Source organism: Camelus bactrianus, chromosome 8 (assembly GCF_048773025.1).
Source record: "Camelus bactrianus isolate YW-2024 breed Bactrian camel chromosome 8, ASM4877302v1, whole genome shotgun sequence".
Taxonomy (NCBI): Eukaryota; Metazoa; Chordata; class Mammalia; order Artiodactyla; family Camelidae; genus Camelus; species Camelus bactrianus.
In genome coordinates, this window is record NC_133546.1 from 8,328,783 (window position 1) to 8,345,526 (window position 16,744).

Here is a 16,744-nt window from a genome sequence, read left to right on the forward strand (position 1 = left end):
TTGTAATGACTTATTTCAGAAAAAAAGTAAAACAAAAAATTACTTGCCAGAAGAAAAAAAAAACTACTTAACATTTCTACATTCTGGAATTTCAGAATGAACTTTATCTTACATGTTTGCTACAGCTGTGGTCATATTTTACATCCAAATTTTGTTATGCATACATTAAATTTAAAGTTCAATACCAAGTTAGCACATAGGAAAGATGAGAGAATTACAAATCATAATTATTCCAGTCATGAGGAAAGGGCCAAAGTGTAAGCCCAATTATATTTTAGGAAAGAAGGAAGGAAGGGAGTGGCTGAAGGGGTTTTGCTTTAGCAAAAGCTCAAAGTCTACACCAATCTTGAATCATTAAATTAAATCCTCTGCCTAAATGAAACTTTAGAAGCCCAAATATTGGATCTTTTAGTACTAAAAGAAGCCCAAGTGTGAAATTAGAGATCCTTTTTACATTCGGTAAGCTAAACAAAACTGACAGGAACAATTCACATACTTAATTTTATTAATGTTTCTCCATGTACCTCTTTTTTATTACTATTTTCATTGTAAGTCAAACTATCTGTCCTGACAGATTTAAAAAAAAAAAAAAAGCCAGTGCAGAGCCTTTAGTCTTTTTCTCATCATGCTCCCTTCTCAGCATTGACTTGACTTCTGTTCTGTTTGGTTAGAATCACACACAAAAAAGAAAAAGCATACTAACAATTTAATGCCAAGGTTTAGAGAAATTAAATCACATCATCATTTTGGACTCAGTTTCCTTCTTTCTTTCTTTCTTTTTCAATTGAAGTATAGTCAGTTTACAATGTTGTGTTAATTTCTTGTGTATAAGATAGTTATACATGTATGTATAGATTCAGTTATACATACATATATTCTTTTTCATTAAAAGCTATGATAAAATATCGAATATATAGTTCCCTGTGCTATACAATAGAACCTTGTTGTTTATCTCTTTTATATATAGTAGTTTGTATCTGCAAATCCTGAACTCCCACTTTATCCCTCTACCCCCTCTTCCCCTCCCAATAACCATAAGTTTGTTTTCTATGTCTGTGAGTCTGTTTCTGTTTTGTAAATAAGTTCATCTGTGTCACTTCTGTTAGATTCCACATATAAGTGATATCATATGATATTTTCCTCTCTCTTTCTGGCTTACTTCACTTAGAATGACAATCTCTAGTGGACCCAGTTTCAATCAGAATCTGAGTTCTAATCTAGCTCAGCCCTTTGATAGGAAACAGAGCAAACTTCACCTTTGGAGTCAGAGCTCCTTCCTTTCATAGATGAAGCACAAAGCCCAAAGTCACTACCAAGCAGCTCCAAGGAAAGCTGTGTGAGCACAGTCTATGCACAACTCCTACTCCTGGGTCAGCGGTGTGTGAGCCTCCGGCCATCACAGAGACACTCCCTGTCCCTCGCTTCCTCTGCCGCAGCGGGTCCCTCTTCCCCCCACCACCCCCCAGGAGGCTGGTCTGGAGAAGCAGTCGTGGAGGAAGAGGGCCTGGCAGCAGACACACAGTTCCACGCGTTTGCACAGCAAACCACTATTCCGATGATTTTACCAGATGACAACCATGAAGAAGTACCCCAAATTTAAGTTTTGCCCCCAAGACATATTGTTTATTTTTAATCTCATTTTCACTCCAAGAAGCCTAGCAGTTACCATCTGAGCATCTTCTCAGGGTCAAAACGCTATACCAGAGACTTTATATATGAGATAAATACACATTATCCTATTCAATCTGCACAACAGCCCAATATGCTTTTATAATCCCTGCTTCATAGCTAAGGAACCGTATTGAGACTGTACAGCTAGTGTGTGATAGAACCATGAGTTACTGCAAGGTCCCTCTGACACCAAATCCTACGTTCTTTATACCAGTGTTTTTAATCCAACCTTTCAAAACGTCAGCATTATGGGCAACTAAGCACATAAACTTGCACTTTCCCTTAGAAGTATCCAATATAAAATCTAAAACACATATTGTATAACTAGTTGCTTCATTATTGTAGAACCCTACATGTTTAATACACCAGTTGGCTATGCAATTACTTCCTGAATGAATCAGCCATATGGAGATATTTTCCTCCACAGACAACCCAGGCTATATAAACAAAACACTAGCTTTCAGGATTCAGATCTAAAGTGTGTGCAAATGAACAACAAAGTTAATATGTGACTCATGTTGATAAATACTACAGGCGTATGTAAATTAATCTTTTGAAAGTGCAGCAGTTTCTTAAGCATGCTTTCAAAACAGAGGTAGCCTTAGAATTCACTAACTCTCCCGTCTCACCTCATTGGTGCCATCCCTTGCAGCTCAGCGGTCCCTCAGAGGCTCTAAGTCAAACAACATAAACCAGAGAAGCATGATGCGCGTGTACCCCTAGAAACAATAGAAGGCAATGAGTTCTGCACCCAGCAAGTGGTACAAACAATTAGCAACTAGCGATCACAGCATCACTGAGCGCCAAAGAGAGGGCCCTCCCTCTGAGATCGTCCTCCAAATGCTTCAGGGGAAAGGCAGGACTGCAGGGAGTGCTGAGAACTGACACCACAGTATCCTGGAGATGTAAGAGAGAAGGAGGGGCCTGAGGAGAAACGCAGTGGGAAGGATGGAGATGGGACCCTGACAGCACGATCAGAGGAAGTGCGGGGCCAATGCTGTTGTGGTGGATGGTCTGGGGAATGAGTCCAGGCTAAGAGGGACAGCACCAGCAAAGCCCTTCCTACCTGATGCTGTGTGTGCGCCCAACCCTGCCCTCCTGCCCCCACCACACACATGCACAAACGCAGTGGAGGGTGTGGGGAAGGACACAGCAACTCAGGGACAAAGTTTAGAAAATAAACTAAATTAACAGAGGCTAAGTTCAGTAAACGTGACTTGTACTCAACAGTTACGAGTGGCTCTGCAGTTGAACGTCTACACTGCTGTTTGAGGTTTGCTGACTACCATGGCTACAATAAATACAAAACAATTCCTATTAACATCTTTCCCAGAAAAATGCATTTTCACTAGTCACCAAATTACCAAGGTTAAAGTGCACTCCCCCAAACAAAATTATAGATCTCTGGGTATGCCTGCAAGTGGCCACTGCAGTTTCAACAGCTTTGTTGGGGGGTCACCAGCAGAGGACCAGCGGTAGCCCCCAAGCGCCAAGTCAGACCACATTCCTACTTCCGTCCTCACAGTGAGCTCCATTCAGTGCCCAGCAGCAGACCAACCTCAAATGCACTCACCTGGCCCCTGCACTGATGATGTTCCCTGAACTCTGCAGCCCCCCCGGAAGTCCTCCCAGGTGAGCATGAGGACTTGCCCATCCAGGAGCGCTCATACCTGCATGAGAAGAGCAGTCCTCAGGGCTCCCAAGAGGAGACGGCAGACGAGGTGAGGCAGGGCTCCCATAGTCAGGAGGAACCTTCGCCATAATCAAGGCCCCTCTCAAAGCTGCACTGTCCATGAAATGTTCTGTGATCACCCCTCCACCCCATGTCCCTTCCTTCCATGTCTGAGGCAATGACTCAGGTCCCCGTGCAGACCTCACCTTGACGCCCACTCACCTCCCTCACACTGAAGGTGCAACAAAGGCGGCTGACTCCTGTCACAACACTAAACCAGCCCTTAGTAAATGGAAATGTAGGATGTTCAATGATGCAGGGCATACGGGATGAGAGGTCTCCGCCCCAGTGGCCCAGGAGCAGTGCACAGCTCAGTCAGCCTTCCAGTGGAGACCTGGCCCAGAAAGAGCTGACAGGTACTGACTGAACAGGTCTGCTGCCCAAGAAGGTCCAAAATAAGGTTAATTGCCAGGTTCCTTCACCAAATTATGTTTCTTTCAAACATGCAGTTTAAGAGTCTATCTCTGACAGCTGCTACTCATTACACTTTAAGGAAAGATTTGCTCTGAAGTGCTCCTGCTGGGTGCTCCCACAGCAGCCCGAGTTGCCTCTATCAGAGCACCACCACCCTTTACTGTCTTCACTGCAGTGGTCAATGCTGACTCCACTTGCTCCCTGCATCTAGGGCAGAGCCTTGATTTTCCCCTGGGACCACCATTCCCTACTCTGAGCCTTCGTGCTAGAAAAGGGATGACTCCCTCCACTTGGCTCAGGCCTGGCCAGTCAGAGCACTGCCTCCCCTTGGCCACAGTGACTGGTTCAGGTTCGGGCATAACTAAGTCCACATTAGTAAGAGTCAAACCCAACACTTTCATTGGGGAGGAGCAGTCTCTCTTTTTCACTAGAATGAGACATAGGAGACTATTAGCCTAGGTTGCCAAGAGCAACCGTGTGACATGAGCCTGCCTATGAAACCAACGTGGACAGAAGCAGAGAGATGGAGAGTCACCAGGTCCAGGGGGTCAAACCACTATTCAAACCTGATATCACTCAGATGCTTTCAGTTCCAAGACCCAATACTTTCCTTTTACTAACTGCTTAACCCAAAACGAGTCGGTATTCTGTGTTTGCAACCAAACACATCATAATTAATAAAATCTACGCTCATCTTGTTCACCACTAAATCATAGCACTTAGCATGGCAGCTAGCACATAGAAGATGCTTAGTATTTTTTCAAATGAGTTGCATAAAAACTTAGGGTTAAAATCTTTTACATAGGTGTTTTTATTTTTAAAAGTGTCAACAGTGAAACAAATCACAAATCATCTTCGCTAGGAAAAAAATACATAAGTTGACTTTTCAGACATAAATCTATACTGGAAAAGAAGCCTTCCATTTATAGTAATTATTATAAATCCAAGGAACTTAAATGAATTTTATACTACACAGAAGTCTTGGCATTTCCTTCCAGATTAAGCTAAATCTATAATCACTGCCTGTTATGTGGCAACATGAATTGTTTTGTACTTTTGATCATTTTTACAGAAAGGACATGGGCTACCTCAAGAGAACATTTGGCTCTGGTCACATCTTTGAAAATTCAATTGTCCTTTTTTTTTTTCCATGTAAGAAAAATAAGATAGCTGCTCAACAACAGGGCCAAACGTTCTTAATAAATGGCATACAAACTGGGAATGGATTTTGTTTTTAATAATTAAATTCTCCATTCTTCAGACATGAAGGAAATCCCATTATACAAGTGAAACAGCACAATGTAAGCTGGGGCAGGGGGACAGGGGGAATTAATCCTGACCATGGTCACTAATCCTGACCATATTCTGAGTTGTTTTTCAAGGCACTGCAAAGGATGGGTCTGCAAGGGTCAAGCAACACTTCCACCTACCCCTTCCGCACCCAACAATGAATTTTCATGACCTCTGGCCACAGTTATGAAAGGATACAATGCAGGGCAACGACACAAAGTCATGTTACTGATCTACTTGGTAATAAACCTGAAACATCGAGGCCTGCCCCAATGTTACTAAGCCCCTAGAATTGATTGCCCTTGTAAAACTAAGCCACATCAGGAAGAAATACTCTATTTACCTTTCACTTTACGGTGCCAAAGCCAAGTCCCTGTTCCCATGGAGCTTACACTCAAATAGAAATGCCAAACTGTCAAGTACCAATCAACTTTTCTGACCAATACACTCAAGACCAAGAAGTTCAAATAAAAAATTTTAGAGGGAGGTGAATGGTTTAAAACAAAAAAAGACAAAAACCCAAAAGTACTTAGGAAATAAAAGGAACAACTAGGGAATAAAAGAATCTAGAAGAATTAAGAACCCTGGAGCTGGGAAAGTTCTTAGAGACCACCTGATTTTTAAGATAAAGAAAATTAAAGGTCAGAAAGTAGCTGGCCGACAGCCACACATCCAGTGAGCGTCAGAGCCGGAGCAGAACCCACGGTTCCCACCCACTGGTTCCAGTCCATCGTGGATCATATGGGGGCTTTAGAGACACCAGGGTTCAGCATTGCTGCTCCCGGGCCCCATTGTCGTTCTGCTCTGCTAAGACAATGAATCACCACAACTTTATTCTCAAGGATTCCGTAACAAAGGGAACCTACTCTCTTCCAGCCTCTGCTGTGAGCTCACTCTCTGAGGGGGCCTTTCACACAAGGCTCTACAGAGAAAGGCAGCTGAGGACTGACTTCAGCATCTTCCACTCCACACACAGAGGTAATCACTACCCTAAGCCTCTCCTCAGTGGGGGTCACGCAGAGCAGCTAAGAAATGTCATGGCCTGTAACCACCCTCCAGACAACCGTTCTCCAGATAACCCTGCTCCTCTGGTAAGACAGACAGAGCACTAAGACGTCGACAAGACTAGGGGAAATGCTCTGTGAAGTCAGGAGAAACGACCTTAAACAAAAGGACATCTCTTAGCACCTCGGGCTATAAACAAAAAGGATGAGGACAGTTTGCATGAGCTGACAGGGAGCCACTTCCAGATGTTAAGGGGAAAAGCAAAAGTACAAAGAAGCATATATACATACATGCCTAACACTAACACAACGTTGCCGGTTTTATCTCAGTAAAACAGGGGAAAAAACAAATATTTATTATGCTCTTTTGTCAAAGAAAGAAGAGATAATAAGAAAACATTACATAGAGAGAAATACACACAAACATACACTTGCTTATTTTTACACAAGGTAGTAGAAAAAATAAGTCAAATACTGAAGTATCTGTAAGGTAGGTGGAGGGAGCAGAAAGGATAAGGGAAGGAGGCAGTTCTCTGGGTATACGTTTTTATGTACTTTTTGCTTCTGAACACAAGTTAATATTCTACATATTCAAAACAGAAAATAAAACCAACAAGAATGGAAAGAGGAAAAACTTCAAAAAACTAAAATGAAACTGAAACAAACCCAACTGTGTTTCAAACGAATTACTCGCTCACACTGAAGGGGGGGAGAGAGGAATTAATCCAAGCACTTAGGAACATCAACACTGAACTATGCACACTTGGTGTGGGAGGGCAGCACTGGGGGGTAGGGGGGTGCGACCTGCAAGTTCTGAGCTCTTTTGTCCTAGTTTGCTGGGCTGCCGTGACAAAACACCATGGGCTAACCAACTTAAATAGTCCAAATTTTATTTCTCACAGTTGTGGATTTGGATTTCCTAATCCAAGACCTGGGTGCCAGCAATGTAAGTTTCATACTGAGGCCTCTTCTGTCGGCTTGTGGGAGGCCAACGTCCCACTGCGTGCTCAGATGACCCCTTATTTTGTGCACTGAGGGGACAGTGAGCTACTCATCCCATCAGGAGGGCCCCACTCTCATGATCTCATCAAACCATAGTTAACTCACATGGGCCCCATCTCCAAGACCACTACATTGGAAGTTAGGGATTTTGAAGAGACACAAACATTCAGTCCATAGCATCCTTTTAGTGGGTGTTTTTTTTTTTTTGTATTAGTACGAAATAACAAATTATGAAACTATTTTAGGTGTACTGTGAGACTGAGCAAACTATGGAAGAAAAAAATACAAATATGAAATGGGGGAAGCCATGGGGGTGGTTTAGAATTGGAAATACTAGTGTAAGCTCATTATTTCTAAAATACACACATAAGTATATATGTGTATATGCATGTGTATATGTGTATATGCACGTGTGTATGTATATGTGTATGTATAGGTCTATGTATATGTGTGTCAGTTTATCACCTCTCAGCTCCAAATGCACCCTTCCATGTCTGCTCTGTGACAAACAGTGGAATTCTGTTAAGCATTTCTCCTTTCATGTGACTATGATGTTAAGCTTTCTCAGTAGAGGGCAATGGAGGGACACTACAGGAGGAAGAGGCTTCCTGAAGTTCCCAGAGATCGTGGAGTGTGGGCATGGCTGCTGTGTAGGTGTGAGAAAATCCAGTAAAACTTGACCCAGCCACTGGCCCAGGACACAGTCCCTCTTGTGACCTCACAGCCTTGCCCTAGTGACAACCCTACTGAAGTTCCCCTGACATCAGAAACCAGAGCCCCTGCCACCTGTCTGTACTACCAGCTGCCCGGAGGGTCACACTCCGAGTAGTCATTCCTTCTGCCAGTCCCCCTTCTCCCGGCCCCCACATAGCATTTTGCCCCCAAACTCCCCCTGCACACCACACCAGCAGCTGGTGCTCACCTGCTCCCCTGCCTACACTCCAGAGGGTTGTTTACTACTTCCTTCATCAGCTCCAGTCTGGCTTAGCCAACAAACTTCCCTGCTATCTGCTGGGTAGACCAAACCTTCTCCAGTAAGATCTGAAATCCTTCCAAGCTTGTCCTTTCCTGGGTCCTCTCCCTCAGCCAGAGGGGACCGTAGAGAATTCCCTTATATCTTAACAGTTATTCTTTGATCAGTTACTGGCTCCTTATATTAAACTTTCCCTGGTTTTAACCTGTGAGGTTTCTTCTCCTGACTGGACCCAGACATCTACACTATGTGTATGTACATCTGTAGGTACGTATGTATGTGTCCACTGAGAGGGCCTAGTGACTAGGACACCCCAGGAGCAATGAACACATCTAGAGGCCAGATCTTGTTTTCTAAAACCACACACTAGAGCAAATAGCACTCCTCAGACTGTTTCCAGACCTGGAGTAGGGTGAATACAAGATGAGGCTGGAAGCTGTTGTGTCAGAGAGTAAAGAGGTGCCCCAAAGACTGGAATGTATGAAGAGGACACCAGCTTGAAGGGGCTTCCACTGGCCAAATATGGAACAATTTGAGCAAAACTGGGTCTAAACAATTAAGGACAATGAGCACTGAAGAAAAAAACTGAAATCCATTATGGACCCATTATGTAAATAGATGTACGACTGGATGAATGGGAGAAAGCGGAGCTCAGGCTTACACAGAATGCCCACTGGCAACATTCTGTGGAGGGAGTACTGCCGCTGAAAATCACCATCATGCAAACATCATAATAAAAACTAGTTCAAGCAACAATCATTAGTGGATGATAAACCTAGGAAGAAAATTTCGATAAGGAAGAGGCTTTTTTGCATGGTTTCAAAGTGTCCTCTTGTGAAACGCTTGTCAAATACAAGGCAGAAACACAGTACCTACACAGCAGGGTAACTGGACCACACTGGCCAGGTGAGCAAAATTAACAACAGGGGCAGACAGATACTCTGAGCCTCCACATGGAACACAACATCCAGTATCACTGATGGGATATTTGGCTGCGCACAAGTAACCTGAATTTAATAATAATAATTATAATAAAAATCAGACAAATGCAGACTATTCTATTAAAGAGGAGAAGGGTATTCTTCTAAAATGTCAATGTCATGAAAGAAAAGAAAAACTGAAGAACTGTTCCAGATTAAAGGGCTCTAAACATACGTAACAACTAAATGCCATTTATGGGCCTAAACTCAATTCTGTACTAGAGGAAAAAATTTGACAAAAGCGGAATATAGACAGTACACTGAAGCACTGAATCAATGCTAAATCTCCTGAAGGGGATAACTGTACTACTGTGGTTATGTGAAAGGATGTCCTTATTCTTAGGACCTATACACTGAAGTACATCAGGGTAAAAGATCAAGAAATATATTCTCAAGTGGTTTGGGAGGGAAAATACAAACACACATGTAAAGAGATTATGTGCACAAGCAAGCACAAGTTAACAATCGGTCAATTTATGTAACAACTTAAGAGTTTAACTTTCTTGCAACTTTTATGCATGTTTGAAATTATTTCCAAATAGATAAGGTTTTAAAATGCCTTGTATCCAGGATCTAAGTCATACATTACAGAGTTCTCTGGGGTAAGCATGCAGCTCTGCCATAATCCTCAAAAAAAGGAACCATCCAAAATGATGCAGTTCAATATGGTAGCCACTAGCCACAAGTGGCAACTGAGCACTTGAGATGTGCCCAATTCGAATTGAGATGTGCCAAATTTCAAAGACTTAATATGAAAAAGAATATAAATTATCCCACTCATGGTTTTTATATTGATTACATATTGAAATGGTATTTTAGACAGATTACATAAAATATATTGTTAAAATTTCACCTGTTTCCTTTTATTTTATACTGTAGCTACTAGAATTTTAAATTACGCACATGGCTCATATTTCTCTTACAGTGCTGATCTAAAATACAATAATACCTTTTTTTTTTTTAAAAGAAGTGTTGATCTCTTAAACAAGTATTTCATACTAGAAGAAAATGTCAATTAACATTACAGATTCTGACTCCTCTAAGGTGATTTCGGTCTTGGAAATAAAGTACATAATTATGTTTTTTAAAAGGCATAATTAAGGTAAAAGAAAAATTTTAGGCTTAGGAGACAAGAAAGAGTTCTCTGGTCATGTTGTTCAAATAATTCCCTATTTAGCCACCATTCCCATCTGCAGGAAATTTCCTGAAGAGGGGAAAAAGTAAAATCTAAAATTGTGAAAATGTCAAGTGAATGGAAAGACAATAATAGATGGTTTTTATACTTCTGGTTTTAAACTCTGTATGAATAAAATCAACTTCCCAAGCCCTAAACATTAACTTACAGTATCTTATAAACAAAGCCATTAAACATTTACTTCTGCTACCAAGGAGTTTACAAAATAAACTTGACTGACAACAATGTTATTTCCAAAGTTATTTATTTTTCTATTTTAAGGCTCTGATTAACAAACTTTTCCTTAAATTCTAAAAATTTAAGAAGGAAAGAATGAGAAGAACAGAACTAAGACAGACAAAACTGGGTTTTGCTGTTATAGGGATTATATACAGGGAGGAGAAAGGAAGGTTGGACATGAGCTTGAACAGGATATTTCAGGGTAACGAAAGGTCCCTGGGACGGAGACAATTTCCTGTGTTTTAGTAGAAGAAATCTAACTAGGCCAAGTGGAAAAAACAACAAATGTCAGTAAGAATTCCATAAAACAGCAACAATGAAGGAGAGAAACTAAATGCAGTTTGCCAGAAGGTATGACAAAAACACAGAGCAGTACAGTCTTCAGCAAAACGCATAGGCATGCTGGATTTCAGAGGCTGGAGTCAAGCATGTGGGCGGAGCCAATAAGAAACAGCAAACTGAGGCACAGCACAGGTTCCTGGGCCCTCTTTCCTCATCCTGTACCCTCCCCACCCATCCCAGACCATATCCCAGAGAGATGACTTCAATTAACACTAGACAAAACCTCCTATTAGAATATGATACCCACTGCGCAGTGCACTACGAATCCGTTTCTATGGTACGTTAACAGCCCCCCGTTGAGGGATTGGCAGAGGCTCCAGGCATACCCAGGACCACGAGTCAAGTTCCCTGGGCTTGGAGAGAAGCAGGCAGCACGAATGAGTGTGCTTATGACAGTCAAGAATGTTTTGTAGATAAGGAACCAACACAGATGAGGTGCCCAACATCCCAGAAATCCCAAACCTATAATGAAAGTAGTGGCACTAGCCCAGCCTCCCTCCCAGCTGGGATACCTCCCATCCTGCTCCTAACCCCTCACCTGCCTCCCACTTCACATTCCATCCCCATATTTTGCAATCATGAGGCTAACACAAGCAGTCTCAGCTAAGAGGCCATGGCTCCACTGTTCCGTTCTAGGAAATACAGGTGGGTAAACCCCAAAGATGACAGTTTGATAATAAACAAGAACTAATGCTTAATGAGCTCTTCTATGTGCACTGTCTGTGAGTCACATCTGATGGTCACCACAACCACTTTAGTGGCAGGTGTTATGTTCCCTTAGAAATAACACAATCACAGCACAGAGAAGATAGTACTTGTCCTAAATTGCACAGGAAGGGGCTCAATTCAACCCCAAGCAGTCTGGCTCAAGAAGCTATAGGTCCACTTTGTAATAAATCATGAATACAGATGCTATAGTTAAAGAAATACTTCTCTGCCCAGGACTTCAGTAATCATCTCATTCACTCTCATTTTGACATGATGAAGCTTGAAGCTACTTCCCTAGGAGGATATTACCAAAAAAATTATTGCCTTGTACCCACATCCCTCTGTCATTCTCTCTAGCAAGAATAACACCAAAAAAAATAATGTTTTCCATGCGTCTAAATTACTTTCAGACATAATCACTTATTCCTATCACGAGGAAAAAAATATAGACAAACCAAATTGCTAAAGGAAGGAAATGAACAATGCCATTATTTTGACAAATTCTATTTTCTTAATAAAATATAATTCTATTACATTCTGGTTTTTTGTTTAGGGAAAATAAATCTACATTTAATGCCATTAAGAATCTTTTAAAATATCTTAACAGGAGATTTCTGATTTAAGATGTCAAAAGAAAGATGATCCTAAGCCTTCTCCTAGAAATCACCTCAAAACAAGGAGCATGAAAACAGACAAAAGCCATCTTCAAGGGTGCCCAGACCACAGGGTGCAAAGACAGAAAATGGATAAAGGAGTGTGCTCACTGGCTTCGGAGAAAAGAGGGGTGCTGCAGAGAGGTGCCTGGGAGAGGGAGCCTGGAAAGGCTCAGGGATGAGATTCCAGGTCCTGTGAGGGGTAGGCTGAGCTGAAACCAGAGGGCCAGGGTGAAAAGCCACGTGCAGAGCAGGTTAGCCCAGGTACCCATGCAGCCAGCAAAGCTCCCCTCCTCAGGCTCAGAGATGTAACCAGGCAGTTTTCACCCACAGCATCAGACGCTGATGGCTTACTTCCCTGGCAAAGCGAACCACAAAAGTCAGTCTTGGGGACACTGGGCACAGAGAAGACAATAACGAGGACGGAAAACTGGGGTGATTTTCCGAGAGGTTAAGAGTGTGGAATCTGAGATGTTCCTGACTCCGTCTCAGCTCTGTCAGTTAACACAGATGTTATCTTAAGCAACCTCCTTAATGTCTCTGCACCTCATCTATAAGATGATGATAGTAATAGGTTCAAAGTCCCACACTGGATGCCAGGAGTGAACGAGTTAAAGCTTTTAGAACAGTACTCAGCACAAGGCAAGCACCCCTCCTCCTGCCCCTTCTACCACCACGACCCCCAGCACACGCACTCACACACCAACGCACCCACACACACCCTTAGCTTATTCTGCCCATTTTTTGGATTGGGTTGTTTGTTTTTTTATTATTAAGTTGTATGAGCTATTCATATATTCTGGAAATTAAGCCCTTGTCAGTCTCATCTTTTGCAAATATTTTCTCCCATTCCGTAGGTTGTCTCCTCGTTTTACTTACACTTTCCTTTGCTATGCAAAAGCTTATAAGTTTAATTAAGTCCCATTTGTTTATTTTTGCTTTTATTTCTACTGCCTGGGTAGACTGCCCTAGGAGAACACTGCTAAGATTTATGTCAGATAACATGCTGCCCATGCTTTCTTCTAAGAGGTTTACAGTGTCTTTTCCTAAGTCAAAAGATCTGTGAGGAGGCTTGTACAGCATGGTGGTGACGGAGAGAAGGCACGTTTCAGAAGACAGTGGGAGGCCCTGCGAATACCTGGATTTGGGAACAAGGAAAGGGCAGGGGGATTTCTGCACTGTAGGCGTGACTCACTGGCTGGTTGTGGGGCCATCTACTGAGATGGAGAAGACAGTGAAACAGGTTTGGTGGCTGAAGAGGCAGTTGGAAAACAAGTGCTCTCTTAGATGACCTACAGCTTGAGAAGCCTGGTGATTGATGTCCAATTTTGTGCCTCATACATCAAGTCGAGGAATGGAGTCTGGAACTAGGAGATGTCAGGTGGAAGATCTAAATTTGGGCGTCATCAGCCCCCAGGTGGATTTAGAGCCAGCTTGGAGAGACCATCTAGTAAAGGATACACACCTGGGGCCTCCCCAGCATTCAAAGATGAGGTGAAGATCGACAGAGCCAGCAAAGAAGGCTGCAAAGTAGAGGCCAGAAAGGTTAAGAGGAAAACCAGGAGAGTGTGGTGTCCTGGAAAGCAAGAGAAAATAACATTACAACGCCACTAATGCTACCAAGACACCAAGTGCCAGAAAGTGACCTCCAGGTTTAGCAATGTGAGGTCACTGGCAACGTGACCACTTCAGCAGAGTGGTGGGGAAAGGAGCCCCACTGAAGTGAGCTAACAAGTTTAAAGGAAATTTAAATAAACAAATGACATTTTAAATAGCAGGAGGTAAGGAAATTAAGACCACAAGAATGGACAATCTTCCGGCAAGTTTTACCAGCCCACACAAGTAGATAACTACAGTAAAGCATTGCCGTGTAAGCACAGACGTCTGCCCAGTTTACAGCAGAGGCAGGCCCGCGGTGGGGAGTGGGGAGTGTGGTGGACAGGGATCAGCAGGAGACGGAGTAACCAGGTCCAAAACTCCAGGTGAGACTGGCCCTATAGCGATGTGTCCCTGTAATGAAACTAATCCCACCAAACACAAATAAGGGCCCGTCTGCTCTTGAGTGAAGAAAGTCTTGCTAAACGAAGAACCAGTGCTCACCGCGACTAACCTGCATGACATGAGTAATATCTGTAAGAAACTGTTTTCTAGAAAAACAAATTCCCAAGTTTTTCAGCTGTGAAATCTGCAGACTACTAGATCTGACATCTGCAGTTTGGGTGTCCCAAGGCCAGAAATAGAGCCAGAATCTTGCAACAGTTCTTGCCTAGAGTTTTCAGTGTGTGTCAGGGTCGAGGCAAGGGGATTTCGCTCCTTGTGGTGGAAGGGCAGTGAAGATAAGGTAACTAAAGCAATGGACAGGGCTGAGTTAAATGCCATTCTTCCTGGAAATGAAAAAAGATAAAACTCTTCAGAGATTGCTTTTCACAATTCCCTTAAAGGAAGATATGGGTTCATAATCATTTATTCAAAATCCTTGGGACAAGATAAGTTCTGAAATTCAGAATTTTTGAAATTTTAGGTTCTGAAAAAAGCAGAGTCTCGGCAGGAACCACAATCAAACACAGATTTCTGCAGCTAAAGTGACAGGATGATGACAATAGCCTCACATCAGTTCAGGTCTTGCCATTAAATTAGTTATGCAAAAACCTTCCATGTTCAGAGCCCTTAGATTTCACAACTGTGGACAAGGAAGGGACAGAGGACTTACACATAACACAAGTTTCAAGAAAATAAAGATACACTGAAGGAGAATGTCAGAGCCCTGGGTTCAAATTCCAGTCGTCCTCCATATGAGCTGTAGGAACCTTGGCAAGCTGTTTAACGTCCACAAGCCTTAGCTTTCTGACCTGTAAAATGGAAATAATGATATTCACCCCTTAGTCTGCTGTGAAAACCACATGAGGCAATTAGGTGGGAAGGTTGGAAGGTAATTGGCATGATGCCTGGCACTTGGCAGTAGGATGACTAACCACCCCAGTCTGCCTGGGACCCTTCCAGTTTTAGCACTGACAGTCCCACAGGCTGGGAAACCAGGATGGCTGGTCACCCTACTTGGCAGGGGCTCAGTAAATAAGAACTATTCTAATATTAAGAATAGAAATTAAAGGCAAAAAAAATACAAAATGGAAAAATCACATGAAATAGTTTAAACAGTGAAACATCTATGCCACTGGGAATTATAATCACCCCTTTTGTGGTAGGCAGAATTCTGTAACAGCACCCCCTGATGTGGTCCCCTCCCATGGAGTGTGGGCGGGTCTGGCCTTTTTCAGAGATGGAAAGTCACAGAGATTCAAAGTTACAGCAGATGCCCTCCTGCTCGCCTTTAAGAAGCCAGGCCTTCAAACTGCCATTTCGTGGAGACGGCCACATGGCAGGGTACAGCAGGCAGCCTCTAGGAGCTGAGGGCCTCAGTCCTACAGCTGCAAGGAACTGATTTCTGCCAGCAATCTGAACAAGTCTGCAGGAATACCCCAAGCCTCAGATGAGGCTCTGCTGGCACCATGCTTCCCAGCCTTGTGAGACCCCACACAGAGGACCCAGTTACACCAAGCCAGGACTTCAGATCTATAGAACTGTGAGATAAATGGGTGCTGTGAAGCACTAAGTCCATGGTAATTTATTACACAGCTTAGAAAAATATATCTCTTAAGAGAGCATCCACACAGGGAACTATATTCAATATCTTATAATAACCTATAATGGAAAAGAATCTGAAAAAGAATATATATAAATACATATATGATATGTATAATCACTTTGCTGTACACCTGAAACTAACACAACATTGTAAATCAACCATACTTCAATAAAAAAAATTTAAAAACAGAGCATCCAGTTCAAAATTACAGATATATATTGATGTGTGTGTGTGTGTGTGTATTCAGGATAGAAGTATTTATAAACCGTTAATTCCTTGCATAGAACTATTTTTTTTTTATATGAAAACTTCAAATCCAAAAGAAGATTCTTACCCAACTGAACTTTTCATACATTGATGGCAGGGGTATAAAATGGCACAAAAAAATCACTTTGGAAAACTTTTTGACAATTCCTACCAAACCTACACGCATGCCAGCTCTACAACTGGACGCCCCGTCCTGAGTGCACGGACCCATGAGAAGACATGCACGTGGGTGTTCAGAGCAGGTGTCACCAGAACAGCAGAAACTGGAAACAACCCAACAGCCCACCAACAGAAGAGTGGGAAAACCGCGGCGTCCTGCTTCAGTGGAAAACGAGCATCAATTAAAAAGAGCAAACTAACAGCACACACAACAGGGATGAATCTCACAGGTAACAACGCTGAGTGAAAGAAGACAAACAGAAAGAGGATAAAATGAACAATCCCACTTACACAAAGTTCAAGTGCAGACACAAATTATCTGTGGTGACAGACGCCAGAGTCCGGGCCACCTCTCAGTGAGGTGCAGGGCCGGGGGTCGGGGGTAGCAGATACCTGTGAGGGGTTCTGGAAATGTTCCACATTCTCACCTGGTTGGTGGTTACTTACGTGAGTGGCTGTGTATGTAAGTGATCACTGAGACGCAGGCTTAAG

The 16,744-nt window shown here is 42.7% G+C and overlaps 1 protein-coding gene across 1 annotated transcript in view; it reads right to left on the reverse strand.

Moving 5' to 3' along the window:
* Positions 1 to 16,744, reverse strand: part of TULP4 (TUB like protein 4) — a 209,443-nt gene that overhangs the window by 139,322 nt on the left and 53,377 nt on the right. The gene's annotated exons all lie outside the window — the stretch shown is intronic.